This window comes from Pan paniscus, chromosome 4, assembly GCF_029289425.2.
Source record: "Pan paniscus chromosome 4, NHGRI_mPanPan1-v2.0_pri, whole genome shotgun sequence".
In the NCBI taxonomy this organism is placed as follows: domain Eukaryota; kingdom Metazoa; phylum Chordata; class Mammalia; order Primates; family Hominidae; genus Pan; species Pan paniscus.
This window is the reverse complement of record NC_073253.2, coordinates 45,375,122-45,389,497: the sequence shown is the minus strand read 5'-3', so window position 1 is coordinate 45,389,497 and position 14,376 is coordinate 45,375,122. Positions and strand designations below refer to the sequence as shown.

The following is a 14,376-nucleotide window of genomic DNA, read 5'->3' as shown; positions in this document are numbered from 1 at the left end:
GTAATTTGCTTCAGATCTAATTGAGTCAAGGCTGGAACCCAGAATTTTGTTTCTTTTATGGTATATGGCCTTTTTGGAAAGGCACATGGTAAATAAAGATGGCAAAGTGGAGGAGAAAGATAAGCAACTTAGAAAGGAAAATCAAGAAAGGGTGTATGATGGAAAAATAACAAAGGCATTTACATGGATTATAGAACCAGGGCCTTTAAACCCATTGAAAAATAAAACATAAAACATAAAAAAAATAAAAAACATAAAAAATAAAACATAAAAAACCCATTAGCCACAAGGAAAAATGTTTAAATGAAGACAGATTTGAGAAAGAATGAGAAATGCATAAAAGGTTTTAGGGTAGATCAGAGCACAACCTAAAGCAGGGTAGGAAAGGAGAATGGGCAACAAACACCTGTCCATGAACACACTGTAACAGAGATACTCAGGGACACCTGATCAAGATGATAGAGTATAGGGATGTGGACAAATATAATTCAAATGGAGTATTTCTTTGGTCTTGTTAAAAATGAATGGGAAAAGGAAGTGCAAATAAGCATGAGATTATATAAATGGTAAAAACCTTAGAAATGTGTAAAAGAATTAGAAAAATAAATTGCCAAAAGCAGAGAGAAAGCGGGGAGGGAGGGAGAAGGAGTTGGGGAAAGAGGAAGTAGGGAAGGGGGAAGAGGAGGAGGAGGTGAAAAGAGAGTGAGGAGGGGAGGGGGAAGAGAAGAGGGAAGAGAACAGCAAAACACTGGGGGAGGAACAAAAATGTTTTAAATGTTTCCAAGGAACAAGCATGCAACTATTCTGATATCTGCAGAAATGCTGATTTTATGCTAATAAAGGAAAATACAAATACAACATACCTTTAAAAATTTCAAAATAAAACCACAGAGATGTGTTAAAGTGACAATATCAGGAAGGGTTTCTTCAGAGAAAGGATCTGTATGAATTGAAAAGCTGGGCTCAACTCTCCTTCAAGATACCTGCAATAATGCTGGCAAATTCATCTGCCTTTCCTTCTTCTCTGGCTCATTACTGAGGTGCCGCAAAATGCTGTCACATGCCCAGGCAATAAAGGGTTGGTTGGGAGGCACACCTGCTACCCTTTCTTTTATCGCTGGGAGCAAACAATGCCAGTTAGGATTTATGGCATGTCTGAAAATGCCCCAAACATAGTCACTCTCTTGGAGAACTGTGAGGAGATTCCAGACCTAGATACGGATCCCTCACAGACCCTGTTCCATGCAGCTGTTTTTATGGACTATAGGATAATAATTGAGGTTAATTGCCACTGAAAGACACACACCATATGATCTTTTTACATCCGGTTAGTGAGATGGTTCCAGCCTAGAGAGATGTTCCCAGGGGCACCACAATGATTCGCTCCCACCATTTCCCTGTACCTTACATTTATGGGTTATGCACAAGCTAATGGGGCTAATTGTTACTGCTCCAGAGGAAGCCCCTTTTGCATTTCCCCCACCTCCTGCCTAAATGTCATGTCCATTGTCTTTTTGGGCTTTGGCTTGTACACATTTTGCAGTCCACATATTCTTTTAACTGCTGTTTAAAAAAAAAAAAAAAAAAGTTACCACAAGTGGAGTTTGGCAGCCTTGACTGTTGCTCTCTGCTCAACGGGATTTTGTTTTTCGAGTCATAGAATAAAATGATTTAAGAAAAAGAATCCTCAGTGTTCAGGCTTTGCCTTCTAGCTTCAAAGCCTTTTACAAGCTGCAATTCATTAAACACAATAATCATTAGAGGCCAGTGGACCGACCTCTGCAGGGAGAGAGGCCAAGCCCCCCCACCCCACCCTCTTTCTCTTTGTGTTCCCAGCCACAGAAAGCAGGAGAGGGGGCGGAATAATGTTGTTCCCACCAGGCGGGCCACCCATGGCCTCCAGCCCAGGCTGCGTTTCTCTCTCCTCCTTGCCAGGGCTCCACGCTCCATTTAGCCATCGGGTACAGGCTCTTCTCTCCTCTGGGCTGCATTTGTCTGCCTTTCACAAATAGACAGGCTGCCCACATTTTTATTTGCTTTAGATAAATGCAGAGAATTTCCTAACCACAGGGCCAGCCAAGCCTGATATACGCCCCATGGGACAGATTCCTCCCTGCCCAGCTTCTCCAGGCTGAGCCAGGAGGTATCGCACCACTTTGTCACCAAGAGATAAAGCCAGGGCACCCCCACAGCATGCAGAGCCCAGGGAGGGGGTGCGCATGGCTGTGGGTCCGTGGTATTGGGGTCACTGGAATGAGAGGTATGTGGGCCACTGAGCTCCCCGGGTCATTCCACCATTTAGAGTCCCTGTTTCTTTTGCTTTCTGTTCTTCCACACGGACCATACCCAGACCTTTTCTTAGAGACAGGGAGAAAATAATAAAGCACTCCCAAGGCCCAACCATGGCCCATGACATTTCATATGGCAATGCCGAATTAATTTTTAGAGTTCTTCTTTCTTTCCCTTTCCCTTTCCTCTTGTCTGCCTACTAGTTTAAGAAAACAACAAGCATAACATCCCCTTAAAACACTAACGAGTAACTATACTGTAAGGCAGCAGATTTGGCATTTAATAGCTAATCATTTCCTAACGGTACCGACAGATTTCGGGAGTTTCATCCACAGAACAATCTTAAAAGCAGAAACTTGTGCCAGGATCTTCATGGGCTGGAGTTCCTGTGGGTGAAAGATGTGGAACCACCCCCTACCCCACCACGCCTTCCCCAGCCCCGGGCTTTTTTTCTCCACTGTCTCTACCTCTCACTCCAACCCTCTGCCTTTTCTTGAAGTCTTCCCCCGAGGCGCCTGTTTCCTCTCCCAGCTACTCCTTGATGGCTTTTCTACCAGCTCCAGATCAAATGGATCTCTCTTTCCTTCAGGTTCTTAAAACATCCATACTCAGTGGTGTCAAAATTATAATTTGAAACTTGGAAGGAACCTGAGATGCCAGCCTCTTCATTTATGGAACAGGAAATCCAGTTATTGTGAGCTTAAGAGACTTTCTCAGTGTCACACAGCTAGTTTGCGGAAGGGACAAGACAAGAATCTAAGTCTCCTGGCAATGACTTGCCTGCTTACCTCCCTACACAAATGATTGCTAGAGCCAGGGATGTCTGTAGATCACCAAAGGCCATCACTCATGGCACATTTTGTCTCACCCCTGAAAAAAAAAAAATGAGGCAAAGTGGTCACTGCTTTCAGCAGAATTCATTCTATTCCATTGTGAACCAGATTTCAGCCTGCAACTGCAACCTGGGGACTATCAATACTTCCTTGCTCTGAGTGTCTCCAGGAAGTTACAAGCCCTTGCTGTTCCCTCTCCCCACTTCTCCCAATTTTGCACTACTTCACTGCTCAGGTTGCTAGCTGAGCCCCTCTGGACACAGAGCACTCAAATATGTTAACTAACACATTCAAAAGCCAAACACCACCACTTATAGTGATGCTAATTGGCACCAATGGCAGTAAAGACCAATTATATGGCAAGATTTGGGGTAAAGAGGAGGTCCAGATGACTCAGAATATATTCATATTAATTTAATGTTTTTAAAATAATTTCAAACATATAGGAAAGCTTCAAAAGTACCAAGAACTCTTTTTTCCCTAAACCTTTTGGAAGTAAGTTGCTGACGTGATGTACCACCACCCCCAGATAGTTTAGTTTGTAATTTCTTCAAAAAAAGGATATTTTTCTACATAACCACAGTACCAACATGAACACTGAGACATGCACGTTGATACATTACTACCATCTAATCCACAGACCCCATTCAAGTTTCACCAATTGTCCCAGTAGTGTTCTTAATGGTAAAAGGATCCAATTCAGGATGGTGTGTTAGATGAATTGTCATGTCTTTTAATCCCTATCAATCTGGCACAATTTGTCAGTCTTTCCTTGACCTTAGTGACTTTAAGTGTTGGGATCTTAAGATTACAAGCCAGTTATTTTGCAGAATATGCTTCAACTTAAGGTTCATCTGGAATTTCCTCATGATTATATGAGATTATATATTTTGGCAGAAACAACACAGAATCGATGCTCTGATTGCATCTTATCAGGTGGTACATAATTTGTCCCATTACTGGTGATATTTTTCTTAGATACAGTAACTTGTGAGTTACAGAATAACACAGCATCAAAATACATAAAGCAAAAGCCTAGAACATACGAAATAATGTACAGAACAATAGTTGGGAAAAACTCTAATAAATTTTTGACAGATCAGGGGCAAAAAAGCAAATAAGGAGAAAGAGAATTTGATAAATATAATTGATATGGCTCATTTTATATCATTTGACTTCTGGACCCCATTGACAGATCATTGACATGCTTTATATCACAGAGAAAACAGCAGTAAGTTTTCCAAGCAAGATATCTTATATTTTATTTGAAATAAAAGTATGAAAATTTCAAACTACTACTTGATTATCCAAAGGTGCTTTTAAAGATACCTCTTGGGACAAAGAAAAAGTCAAAACTATAATTAAAGAATACTTAGGAAACAATAATAATTAGGATATTATATTTTAAAATCTATAGTATGGAAGCAATGTTGTAATCAGAAGCAAATTTATAATATTAAATGTACTTTTAAATAAAGGGGGAAGGGAACGTATACTAAGAATTCTCTGAACACATTATAAACAAAGCCAAAATACCAAAATAAAGAGAAAAAGGATTCAGTAAAAAAGAAGCAAACACTAACAAACTGACATTGAGAAGAAAAAAAGGATACATAAATATAAGGGTAGAATAAATTTATGATCATTAAAGTCGTGTAGTATTGCTTCAGAATTCTACAGATAGATCAATGAAATTATATAAAGCATCCAGAAATAGTGTTCATGCATAAGTACTTAATATATCAACAAGGTAGCATTTTATATCGATGAAGGATGACTCTATTACTCAATAAATGATACTGGAAAATAGATTAACCTCTGCGGGAAGATGAAGGAAGTTAAATTTCCTACTTTAGACCATGTGTCCCCAAAGTATAAATGGATTAAAGAGTTTCTAGTAAAATTAAAATATTACTTCTAAATTTTAGGCAAAAAATGACCATTATATCCCATGATGGAAGCAATCTTCCTAAATAGCATCAAGCATCGACACTCTAAAGTAAAAAGATCAATACATTTGACTATATGACATTCAAATAATTATAAAACAAAATTAAAAGGAAAAGACAAATTAGAAATATATTTGCATTATATAAAACAAAAAGAAGAGATTCCAATATATAAATAGCTCTTCTAGAGCAATTAAAATTAGAAAGACCCCACTTATTGGCAATACACCAAATCACATTAATAAGGAAAAAGATTGAAATTAAAATAAAGAGATGGAACTTTGTGTTTCTTACCTTGACAAAGATTCACAAAGATATAGTCTACCCAGTGTTAGGCTTCAAGGACAAAGATACGTTTCATATACTGCTGGTGGAAATATAAATTAGAACAGTCTTTTTGGAAGAAAATATGACAGTATGTATAAAAATTTAATGTGCATATTCCTCTCTAGAAATGTATTTTAAGGATTATAATTATGAAGGTGAGCAAAGACTTATGTGCAAAATGTATAATTAGGAAAAATTAGGGACAACGTAAATGTCCAACAATAGGGGTTTGATTGAGTAAATTGTGGTACAGGAAAAAGATGGAATAATGTTCAGCAATTAAAATCATGTTATAGAAAAATATATAATGCCGAGTGGAAAAGGCAGGGTGTAATAAAATATGATTCCTCCTTTAGTTAAAAAAGTATGTATATACACATATATGATTTCTATATGTATAAGGAAAAAAAGAGCTCAGAAAATGCATACCAAATGTTAACAGATTTACAGCAGTTATCCCTGTTTGGGTAATTTTTGTCTTTTCATTGGTGATTTTTGTGTTTTCTATGTTTGCTACAGTAAACATGGAAGTTTTATAATCGGGGGAAAATACTCTCTTTTCAAAAGTTATTTGAGTCTTTTCATGACAGTTGCTAAATATTTTTTTCTTGTTAGTTTCCAGAAATGCTGCTAATGAGCTTGGCTCACAAGCCAAAGCCAGGTCTACTCAGGCTTCCTTGGCCTTACCCCATCCCTGCCCATCCACCCCACCATGCCTTGTGTCACCACAGGGCTCCTCTGTATATTTTTTCCACAACCAACTCTTCCCTTAAGCCCTTTCTTGGATCCCTGGAGTAAGGAAAGGTCTGGGAAGCCCCACCAGAACTTGGGGTCTGACAGCAGCTCCACTCCTCCTCCCTAAATCCTGCAAGCAGCCTACCCTCCAGCACAGCTCTCGTCCTGCACAGCTCTCATCCCGTACAGCTTTCCTGAGTCCCAACCAGCCCCAGGACAATAAGCACTTCACAGTTTCCATGGAACAGAAGCCAAGCTGGGAGCACAGCATGGTCCGAACAAAGTATCTGAGCCACAGAGCAGAAGGCAGCCGGTGGCCGGTTGTTGTCGCTGTGTGTCCAGGGCTCACAAGAGCCCCAAGGCATGGCAATGACTAACCAAAGAATCTGAGGCCACCTTGGGATGATTTTTTTCACAATCAGACAAGAGTCTCAATGCAATAACCTCAATTAATCATGCAGAACAAGGCTAAAGAGGCATCAGGATTGTTCCCTCACGCATGTGGCCTGGGCCAGCCTGGCTTCTCTGGGCTTCTGCAAGGAGAGAGGGAGAGGCTATGGAGTGTAGGTGGAGGGGGTTTCGGGCCACAAAGCTGTGTGATTTTGAAAGCCCTTGTTAGCCTCTAAATCCTTTTCCAACAAGCTTCTGTCAACTCACATCACCTCTGTAGTGATTTAGAGACTTGCCCATTAGAATCCCTAACACAGTCAGTCCTTAGCAGCCTGTGTGAGTGGATTGCTGCCTTCTCCTTGGAGAGCCCATTAGAACAGGTGGATGGGTTTGTTTTGAGGAAGAGGTAGGCAATGAGGAAGGTGTTTTCTGAGTGTACAGATCTAGGAGGAGACACTGAGTGAAAAAGCAGCCACTGCAGGGCTCTAGGGGCAGCAAGGAAGAGAGGAAAACAAAAAGAGGGGGTGTCTAAAGCAGGTGAATGGGTGTGGAGACACAGTTTCCCCCATCTTTCGTCCTGTGCCAGTCCTGGGCTTGGGGTTTCTACCTGTCTTCCAGCACCTGTCTTGGTGGTATGGTATAAGGGGTGGAAGGGGCTTCTTGTTTGATTGGCATGTGAGTCAGATTCAGGACAGTAGTACTCAGCTGAGATCCACCAAATTCCTGTTCTGTACTCAGGGTGATAGTTGGTATAACTTGGTTATGTGGAAGGAAATTTAATATAAAATCCACATGGGTTACCATTCTGAAAGGTCAATTCATTTTCATACGTTGAGATCTGAAGCTTTTGCTTAAGTGCTGTGCATTCCACCCTGTTCGTGTCTCCTTTGCCATTCATCAGAACTTACCTGTCCCATGTCCTAGTTCTACTGAAAGTGCCCTTCTTCAGGGAGTGGCTGGTATGATAGAGAAGCCAAAATTATTGGACATCACCCGGTACCAATGTGTTGTCACATGCTCATTGTAATATGTTCCTGACTCTAGAGGTCATATTATTTTACTTAACCTAGTAGAATGAGAAAGGGACTTGGATTATAGTGTTTGGCAATGTGGAATTCATTTCACCCACAAATAAGGAAGGCTCCCAAAGTAATTATAGCTCATTTTTATCCTTCAAGAAGTCCCAGAGATCCCAGGCTACTCCAGGCAAAGTACATTAGGAGTTATGGCCACATCTTCTCAGCAGGACTCCAGAAAAAGCGCTTTTATACGATATAGTCAGCTTATATTTCTTCCATGAGCTTCTCCTCTTATTTGTCTCTGAGAAGTTAAAAATACAGTACTCCCTTTGAGGAAGCAATCTCAATACTCATGTTCTACAGCACATAATTTGGTAAAGGGGACCCTTCAGGAAACATCTCAAGGGACTTCAGTAATGTCCAGATGTCTTCCTTCTCCTTTGCATGTTGTGCTAAATCATGTCGGAAATTAGGCTTGCTACATTGTTGTCATTTTAAACAGCAATTGTGTTGTTGATACTATATCCATTTTAGAAAGAATCATAGAGGCTGGTTCTGTCTGTATCCAGAGCAAAATGACAGATCCCTGACATATTATAAATCAGAGAAAGAATGGAAAGAGTGAGAAGACAGGAGAGCTAGAAGCCAGTCTCCTTTATCAAAGTAGCTTTGTTTTTGCCTTTTTTACCCCTAGAAAAACAAGGAGAGGTTTTTTCTTTATAAATCACAATCTTTTAGAGACTTTTTCATTTAAAAAATTAGAGGTTCTTACTAAATGAGTTCCAAGTTGACATTCTTTGATGAGTTTGGGCAGGTAAGGGAGATAGATGTTTTCCCTAACTGACCGCCTGGGCTCAGTTCTCCCACGCTCTCTTCCCCTCCCCCGGAGCGCTCCCTTGTTTAATACAAGTCTCCCATTTTCTTTGGGCTTTCACTTGATACAGCAGGGCTTCTCTGCATGACAGCCATCGTAGCCCCACAAACAGGGTTCTCCTTTCATGCAAATAATTTCTTAGATTACCGCATTTTTTCTATTTCCTTTTGTGGGGAGGAATTGTTTTAAAAAAAAATACAGTTCAATGTCTTGAGCCCATTTGCACTGATTCTCTTTAGATAACCAGAATATCACAATAATCAAAATCGGCAGTAACCATAGGCATAAGGATAGACATAAAGATAGAATCGAATTAAGATAAATAAACTGTTATATTTATGGTCAGCTGATTTTTGGCAATGATGTCAAGGAAATCTAACAGCAGAAACAACGGTATTTTTAACAAATAATACTGAGAAAATTGCATCTCCACACGCAAAAAGGTGAACTCAGACCTCACATCATACACAAAAATTGCCTTAAAATGGATGAGAGACCTAAATGTAAAAGCTAAAATATAAAACTTTTAGGAGAAAATCTTCAAAACCTTAGGTTAAGCAAAGATTTCCTAGATACAATACCAAAAGTATGACTCATAATAGAAAAGAACTTTTATTTTGGACTTCATCAAATTCAACACTTTTGTGCTTCAAAACACATCATTAAGAAAATAAAAAGACACACCACAGGCTGGGAGAAAATATTTGCAAATTCTATACCTGATAAAGGACCTGTATCCTGAATATACAAAAATATCTTACAATTCAATAAGATGACAACACGATTAAAAAAGGATTAAAGATAGGAATAAACATTTAAAAAATCAATGACTAGCTAATAACCACAGAAAAAAGATGGTCCACATTATTAGTTATTAGGGAAATGCAAATCAAAAGCATAAGGAGATTTATATCATACATACTAGAATCGCCATAATAAAAAAGACATAATAGTCAACATTCCAGGACATGGAGAGTTAGGAACATTTTCAGTGCTGGTGGGAATGTAAAATGGTATAGATGCTTTGGAAAAAAGTTTGATAGTTTCTTAAATATTAAACATAAATTTACCATATGACCAAGCAATTTCAGTCCTATGTATCTAACCAAGAGAAATGACAACATATGTCCACACAAAGATTTGCACACAAATGTTCATAGCAGCATGATTCATAATAACCTAAAAATGAACATAATCCAAGTGTCCATAAACTGGTGAATAAATAAAATGTGGTATATACATACAGTAGAATACTCTCAGCAATAAAAAAGAATGAATTCTTGATACATGCTACAACATTAATGAACCTCAAAAACATTATTTTAAGTGAAAGAAGCAAGACACAAAAGACTACACACTGAATTATTCCATTTATATGAAACGTCCAGAAAAGGCAAACCTACAGAAACAGAAAGTGGATTAGTCATTGCCTGGGGCTAGGGATAGGAACAGGGATTAACTAAATGAATAGGAGGGATCTTATTGGGGTGATGAAATATTTTAAAACTGGGTTATTGTGATGTTGCACCACTCAGTCAATCTACAAAAAAAATCATTGAATTGTACACTTAAAGTAGGTGAATTTCATTGTATGTAAATTACACCTCAATAAATTTGTTAAAAGTCAGTAGCTATCAAAAGAAACTCAATGATAGATCTCAATTTCAATTTAAAATGTATTTAATTCTTCATCAACCTATTCCCCTAAGAGAAAAAGAGGAGAATAGTTCTCTAACTGTAAACAATATAATAGAGAATGTCTTTTCTGGAAGCATAAAATAGTCTATTAGTTATACCTAACCATACCCAAAAGGAAAGCTAGATTTCTTTTACACATTTTCTTTGTAGAAGGTATTCCATCCGAATAAAACTTGATCCCATCTCACAAAGAATTGGTCCTGAATCAGATATTTTAAAGTCAGATGTTAGGACAGTTAGCCATCATATTTTCCCAAATAGAAGAAAATCTTTTCCAAATGGAAGAAAAAGAAGAAAAGAAACAAAAAAAAAGAGGTGGGTGTGGGGGGAGAAAGGGAGAGAGGAAGAAGGAAAAGCAAAAAAGCTAGAAGAAGAAACAAAGCATTTGAGATTTGGAGAACCTCAAGCCAATCTTCAAGGTTGGAAACATTTCACAAAATTGATGAACCAAATTCCCATAGCACCCAACTCGTAGAGACAATTTTCAGGGAGAAAGACCCACTGCTATCCCCTCATTAGCATACCTGTTGCTTTACATTCTATGGTTGAATAAATATACAACATGCAAGTTGTATAGGAAAGCACTAGCCAGCTGCCCCTAAGTTTGATTAACTTTAGGAGCCACTGAAATAAAATAACCAAGTGCCTCACCCTCTGATAGCCAGGGCAATCTGCAAACCACTACCCACTTATGGAAGTCCTGATCCTGAGCAGAGTACAGCTTGTCCTGTGCCTTCAGTGTCTGAACCTCATGCAGATTATGCTTCAGAGGGTGGTGTGATTTAACATTTCCTCTTTCATTTTTTTCTTTTGGCTGAGTGGTTGCTGATTACTAGACAGTCAAAATTCTTCTAAAGAAGAAATGTGAACTGTGAGTTTTCAGAACCTGTGTCTGCAAAACCAAACCTATGGCTGCTTCTGTCCAGGGTTAGCCCAGAAATATGGGATGATAAAGCATGTCTGTGTTTAACTTATGGTCAACTCCTGTGGCAGGATCCTCATCAATGCTACTTTCTTTTCTTTTTTTTTTTTTTTTTTTTTTGAGACAGAGTTTCACTCTTGTTGCCCAGGCTGGAGTGCAATGGCACAATCTCGGCTCACCACAACCTCCGCCTCCTGGGTTCAAGCGATTCTCCTGCCTCAGCCCCCAGAGTAGCTGGAATTACAGGCATGAGCCACCATGCCAGGTGAATTTGGTATTTTTAGTAGAGACGGGGTTTCTCCATATGTTGGTCAGGCTGGTCTCGAACTCCTGACCTCAGGTGATCTTTCCGCCTCAGCCTCCCAAAGTGCTGGGATTACAGGCGTGAGCCACCATGCCCAGCCATCAGTGCTACTTTCTTTTGCATTCAGTTAGAAGAATTCAAGTCAGGCAGGACTTGCAGAAAAATGATATTGGGGAGATGACATGGGTCTAGTTGTCTTAAGAACTGAGATCTTTTGTCTGGTAGGGCTGGAGAAAAGGTGTGAGAAATGAACCTCCTGCTGACACAAAGGAAAGGGTTCTGGTAACTGTTCATTTTACCCACAAAAGCTCTGAATGTCTGTGAGACAAAAGGCAGCTTGTTCCTTTCCAGACTCAGTGATACTATGGAATGGAGGCCGGGGTGGTTCCAACAGGTATTTTGCCAGTGCAAATGCATGAGCTTGGAGAAGGGCTTGCCAAAACCTGTTAAGGTTTATAGAAGTCAAGCAGCCATGGAATGCCAGCTCTGATCATATTTCTTGAGTTCGGCTTAAGTTTTGTGCTTGCAGTTGACTAGCTTTTTTGTATTTTGATTTTCATTAACACAGAAGGCTTGCTGTTGGCAATCATGCCTTGGAATGTCCTTGCTACAGCTTAACGTTTCAGCACATTTTGCCTTGCCTAATGATGGAGTTGCGGTTTGCCAGGAAGGTACTTTTAACGCTTTCTTCCTAGAACTGGGTAGAACTATCCCCATGCAAACCTCAGCTAGTTCAAACAAAGCTTCTGTAATGGCGAAGGGAGAGAAAAGCTGCTATAAATACTTTTATAGGCTGCATAGGTGATTTACAACCCGCTTTATTAATCCTATAAAAAGGCACAGCTGAACGCCTTTAAGTTACACGCATACAGATGACTAATTAAATACACAGTTAAAAGTCTTGACCTAGCACAATTCTGACCATTAAAGAAATAAGTCTTGAATTTTCCTCTAGGCAAAAGTTTCTGGATGAATTTGTGGGTGGAAGCGGGTGGGAGCAAGGTGGAGGGGGAAGGTTGACATGGATGACGGTGGCAGGTAGAGAGCAGAGGGAGGCAGTTCGTTTCTGCTGGCTCATGTTTTCCCATCTTCACTACACACACTGACGACAACACAGCAGTCACATGAATGCTCCACACTGCCAGAGGCCGCTTCCTCTGACCTCTGACAATGACAAGTCCATGGTGAGCTTGCATGGGGATGAATTCAAGTGCCTTGGGAAACAAAGAATAGGAGAATCCCAGCATTCATTCTGGGAGAGATCTTAGCAGCTGATCACCACCCTACTCCAGGCCTCCCCCGCCCCTGCCCTTAGTTTGCGCTCTCAGCAACTGAGATTCAGGGATGAGAGGTGATGTTTTTCCAGTCACAGGACTAGTTAAAAGGAAAACCCAGACGAGGACCCAGAAGCGACCTCTAGAACATTAACCTTTCAGAGACACATTCATTGCTCAGGCTGTGTTGCCAGGAGACACAACATATTTAGATGGGGGGGTGTGGGGGGAGGAAGAGGCATTAGTGGAAGGCGAGTCAGGTAGGATATGATTCCAAAACCAAAAATGTTTGCCAAACCATTTATCAGAAACATAAAAGGCCCTTTCAGTTTTCAGGTTCTTGGAAGGGTTTGGAAGAGGAGGGAGTGGCCTTTCCCATCAGGGGACAAGCCCCAACAATTCTTCCATCAGCTCAGTGGGATTTTCTTTGTTGGTTGGCCCCCTCACAAAACATTTTTAGAAGCTCCCAAATCAGACTGTGAATGTGTGATATGAGAATGCTGGGTCAGGAAGATTGGGTAGTGAGCCTGGGGGCGCCACTTAAGGCAGCCAATATTATTCCTCCTGCATTTAGCTCCTGAGGTGACCCACAATGTCAAGGTCACCTCAACACTCCAGGCGGCCCGTACAGGGCTTACAGCCGAGCATTTTTTCCATTGGAACAGGTCTACTTGCTTTGCTTGGCTCCCTTATGAGCCTGGGGCTATTTCCTCAGTTCCAAAATGGAAGACACATTTTCTTCCCTCTGTATATGTGAAGCACCTGCTTGGAAACATTGCCTTCACTTTCTTTCACTAATTTTCCACCCCCTTCTCCAGCAAATTCTGATTCATTATTCAAGTTTCAGCTTAGATGTCACTTCTAATCAGGGAAGTGTTTCCGGATCCCAAGAACAAGTTGAGGGCCCTCTCCTTTGTTTGCACAGAAGGCTACATACACCCTGTCACATAATGCTCTCATCACACTGTCTTACAATTGGGTTGAGGTTGATTTTTCCTGCCAGACCATAGGCTCCAGGAAGTAACGTTGCTTTATTCACCATTGTGTCTCTAGCACACACCATGGGGCCTGACATCCAGAGGGGTGATTGAACAATGCAAATATTTGTTAAACACCCTCACCATCTCTCCATCATTTTCCATATCTGAAAACACTTTTATAGGATATAATTTTTTGAGTTCGAACTTAAAAATTGGCCCGGCATGATAGCTCACACCTATAATCCCAACACTTTGGGAAGCCGAGGCCAGAGGATTGCTTGGGGCCAGGACTTTGAGACCAGCCTAGGCAACATAGCAAGATCCTATCTCTACAAAAAATTTAAAATTTACCAGGCATGGTAGTGTACACCAGTAGTCCCAGCTACTTGGGAGGCTGAGGTGGCAGGATCACTTGAGCCCAGGAGTTTGAAGCTGAAGTGAGCCATAATCGTACAACTGCACTACAGCCTGGGTGACAGAGTGAGACGCTATGGCAAATATATATTTTTTTCTATATATAAGTATATATATATATATTTGTATGTAATATATTTAGATATACATTAAACATATTATATATTAAACATTTATATTGTATATTAAACATATTTATATTGTATATTAAATATATATATTTTGAAAAGTTTGTTTTAATACAATTGAACATTTCATTTTCCCCCCACAGTAATCAAAGCAAACATTTTATCATTATTTTTATCATTATTATTCTTGGTATATCAAACTAAATTCCAGGAATGTATTATATATAAAAAACATATTTG

The 14,376-nt window shown here is 39.9% G+C and overlaps 1 long non-coding RNA gene across 1 annotated transcript; it reads right to left on the bottom strand.

Moving 5' to 3' along the window:
- Positions 1–2,470: 2,470 nt before the first annotated feature.
- On the bottom strand, positions 2,471–3,316 carry LOC117980278 (uncharacterized). Its single transcript, XR_004671535.3, has 2 exons — positions 3,078–3,316; positions 2,471–2,675 (listed from the first exon to the last, which is right to left on the bottom strand). It is a non-coding gene; the product is annotated as an uncharacterized LOC117980278 (long non-coding RNA).
- Positions 3,317–14,376: the final 11,060 nt, after the last annotated feature.